This window comes from Triticum dicoccoides, chromosome 5A (genome assembly GCF_002162155.2).
Source record: "Triticum dicoccoides isolate Atlit2015 ecotype Zavitan chromosome 5A, WEW_v2.0, whole genome shotgun sequence".
Lineage (NCBI taxonomy): Eukaryota > Viridiplantae > Streptophyta > Magnoliopsida > Poales > Poaceae > Triticum > Triticum dicoccoides.
In genome coordinates, this window is record NC_041388.1 from 709,108,385 (window position 1) to 709,112,928 (window position 4,544).

Sequence of the window (4,544 nt, forward strand, 5' to 3'; positions counted from 1 at the left end):
ACACCTCCGGAGCCAATTCCTGAGCCTATTCCTAAACCAACTCCGAAGAAGAGGGGTATTATATTTCTCAGTCCTGAAGATATGCAAGAGGCAAAGAAACCTATGAAAGAAAAAGGTATTAAACCTGAAGATGTTAAGAATTTACCTCCTATTGAAGAAATACATGGTCTTAATTTACCGCCTGTTGAAGAAACATATGATCTTAATCCTTCACCTATTGAAGAAACGCATGGTCTTGATAACCCGACACAGGTAGTAAAGGTAAATTATCTCTATAGATATGATAAAGCTCAAATACCATTTACTAAGTTTGCTAGCCCATCCTTAGATGAGTTTGACAATTTCATTGTTAAACAAGAAAATTTTAATGCTTATTTTGGTAGACAATTGAAATACAATTCAAATATGCTTGAACACTTGGGTGATTATATGGCTAATGTCAAAGGTGAACTTAAACTTATTAGTAAACATGCTTCTATGGTTACCACTCAAGTAGAACAAGTACTTAAAGCTCAAAATGATTTGCTCAATGAATTGAATAGTAAGAATAATGATTATGCTATTAGAGTGGCTACTAGAACTGGTAGAATGACTCAGGAACCTTTGTATCCTGAAGGCCACCCTAAGAGAATTGAGAAAGATTCTTAGAGAAATAATATATAGATGCACCTAGTCCTTCTAAAAGGAAGAAAATGAAAAATGATAGGACTTTGCATGCTTCTAGTGAACCTATTACTGAAACACCTAAGAATCCAAATGATATTTCTATTTCTGATGCTGAAACACAATATGGTAATGAACCTGAAACTAGTAATAAGGTTAATGATAATGTTCATGATGATGCTCAACCTACTAATGATAATGATATAGAAATTGAACATGCTGTTGATCTTGATAACCCACAATCAAAGAATCAACGTTATGATAAGAAAGACTTTGTTGCTAGGAAACACGGTAAAGAAAGAGAACCATGGGCTCAGAAACCCATGCCTTTTCCTCCCAAACCATCCAAGAAAAAGGATGGTGAGGATTTTGAGCGCTTTCCTGAAATGATTAGACCTATCTTTTTGCGTATGCGGTTAACTGATATGCTCAAAATGAATCCTTATGCTAAGTATATGTAAGATATTGTTACAAATAAGAGAAAGATACTGGAAGCTGAAATTTCCACCATGCTTGCTAATTATACTTTTAAGGGTGGAATACCAAAGAAACTTGGAGGTCCCCGTGTACCAACTATACCATGCTCAATTAAAAGAAACTATGTTAAAACTGCTTTATGTGATCTTGGAGCCAGTGTTAGTGTTATGCCTCTCTCTCTTTATATCGTAGACTTGATTTGAATAAGTTGACACCTACTGAAATATCTTTGCAAATGGCTGATAAATCAACTGCTATACCTGTCGGTATTTGTGAGGACGTGCCTGTTATAGTTGCAAACGTTACAATTTTAACAGACTTTATTATTCTTGATATTCCCGAGGACGATAGTATGTCTATTATTCTTGGAAGACCCTTTTTGAATACTGTAGGGGCTATTATTGATTGCACTAAAGGCAATGTCACTTTTCATGTTAATGGTAATGAGCACACGCATTCCGAGGAAACAACCTCAAGTTCATAGTATCAACTCTATTGGAAAAATTCCATCGATTATATTTGGAGGTTTTGAATTTCCCTTCCTACTGTCAAGAAGAAATATGATATTCTTATTATTGGGGATGTGCATATCCCCGTTGATGTAACATAGTGTTATTCGAAATTTCTCTGGTTCCATGTTATTCGGAATGAGTTCGTTAACAAGACTTGATCAACCTTGTTAGTGGATTCCTTTTGATGATCATGAGATGGATGAAACTAGAAGGCACAACCTTCTGTACCTTCCTTTTACTTTCTTTTATTTATATTAAATAAAATAAAAAATAGTATTTTCTGTCTGTTATCTGAATTATCCGTGCAATATAAAAATACCCCAAAAATAAAAGTTCTCCAAATGCCCTGAAATTTAAATATGATTTTTTCTGGAATATTTGAGAATATTTGGCACTAAGAACACAGCAGGAGGAGCTGGCACCTGGCCACGAGGGTCAGGGGCACGCCCTACCCCCCTGGGCACGCCCCCCTGCCTCATGGGCCCATGTTGGCCCTCCTCCAGTTATCCTTTCACCCACACACTCCTTCTTCCTCCCACAAACACGAACAACCAGCTCAAACCCGAGTCCAAGCTCGTTTTGCTGCCATTTTCGATCTCCTTGCTCAAAGCACCTCTCACAAAACTGCTTGCGGAGATTGTTCCTTGGTATGTGACTCCTCCATTGGTACAATTAGTTTTTGTTCTAGTGCTTTATTCATTGCAAATTTGTGCTGCTTAGGTGACCATGTTCTTGAGCTTGCATGTCAAATTTATATGGTTCCAAGTAGGTTTGATGCATGATATAGGCTCTAGGCGCTTGTAGGAGTAGTTGCTATCAATATTATTGAGTTTAGTTTACTTTTATTTTGAAGTTACTAAAAAAATTCAGAATTTTTCAGAGGTAGAAATATGCTTAGGAAAATGTTCCAGGGTGGTTCTTCGAGGAAGCAAGGACCCAGGCTTGCAATGCGTGATGCTGATGATGAGCCACCAAGAGACGCTCTAGTGCGTCCTTGTGAATGGCCTTCTGAGAACTTTATGGATCGAGCGGGAATTAAGGAAGAATTTAACGCATATTTTCATAACGCTGATCTTGTGAGCTTCGAGGAAGAGAAGTGCAGCCAGTATCACAATCTCACTAGTTCCTTTGTGAGGAGGTTTGAATTTTCATCTTCACGTAATTCTCCAACTGTCCTGTTTGATCTTTATGAAAATTCATACACTATGGACTTAGAGGATTTTACCAGTGCTTGCAGACTTACACAATGGGGTAGTATAAGGGATCCTCGCAAATCTGAATTTAGAGATTTTCTTGCTAGCATAACTGTGGGAGAATCTAGAGATATAACACAAGCTACCATAGGGAGCATTCAATTTCCTCCTATACATTATTTTGCTCTCTTCATAGGTAGATGCATTAATGGTAAAGATCAGGCATGTCACATGTGTGTCCTTGACCTCAGTATTCTTAGGAGTGTTGTGTTATGAGATAAATCTTATAATTTGGGAGCCATTGTTTGCACGTAGTTTGCATCTTAATAGATTTAATGGAGATTTCTTTGGAGGAATTTATGCAACCTGCATACCTAATTTTCTTGGTATAGCCATACGCGAAGATGATATTGAATTACCCCTTGCTTACCTAGACTTTAATACTATGTTTCACCACCAGTTTGTCGAGAGAAATGAATCACCTCTCCGGTATCGACTAATCTTTGACAGACGCCGTGCTTTCCATATTACTCTCCCTGCTCCTGCCTTCTTTGATCATAAGGCAAAAGGTAGATATGTAATTACCAGAGAGGAGGCAGATGAGTATGAGAGGAGAGCAGAGGCCGCTCGTCGCCACGCTGCAGCACAGGAGGCGATAGCCGCTGCATCTCACTACGACCCCAACTACTATTATGGATATCCGCCAGGCCAACCGTGGCCATAGACCAACTTAGGCCAAAAGCCTAAGCTTGGGGGAGTATGTATTTCCCACCGACATTACATTTATGTTCACACACTCATTGCTAGATGTCGGTGCTCATACTTTTTTATTGTATCATCCATGCTAGTTTACTTTCCTTTTTATGCTTTCTTTTTGTGTGTTTAATAAACCTTAAGAAAAACCGAAAAAATAGTTGTAGCTTTTAATTAGTCTACTTTCAATGCTTGTAGTAGTAATTAAGAAGAAAACCCAAAATGATTTCCTTTTCTTCTTTTACTTGTTGGGAGCTTTCCCGTGTAAATAGTTTTATTTCTTTTCTTTTCTTTGGGGGTCGATCGGAGAAGACCATAATTAAATTGTTGAAGTGGCTCTTATATGCATTATTGTTGATCTGATAAAAGAGCCCATATTGTCTTGTCTTCTCATGTTTATTGAATGCTTGTATATTCCAGTTTAGTCCAATGCGCATGCACAATTATTATTATTCACATCGTTTGGTCGTGCAAGTGAAAGGCAATAATGATGATTATATGATGAACTGACTTAGATGAGAAAGGCTGGTATGAACTCAACCTCTTTTGTTTTTGTAAATATGATTAGTTCATCGTTCCTGATTTGGCCTATTATGAATAAACATGTTTGCAATGACAACTAGAGATCATAGTTCTAGTGCCATGCTTGATTAGCTAGGAGCTTATAATGGTTTACCTTGCGTGCCAACATGCTATTAAAATGGTTATGATGTGGTATGATAGGGTGGTATCCTCCTCTGAAAGATTTATGTGACTTGACTTGGCGCATGTTCACGCATGTAGTTGAAACAAAATCAACATAGCCTTCACGATATTTATGTTCATGGTAGATTATATTCTACTCATGCTTGCGTTCGGTGTTGATTAATTTTAATGCATGTTCATGATTGTTGTCGCTCTCTTGTTGGTCGCTTCCCGATCTTTTGCTAGCCTTCACCTGTACTAA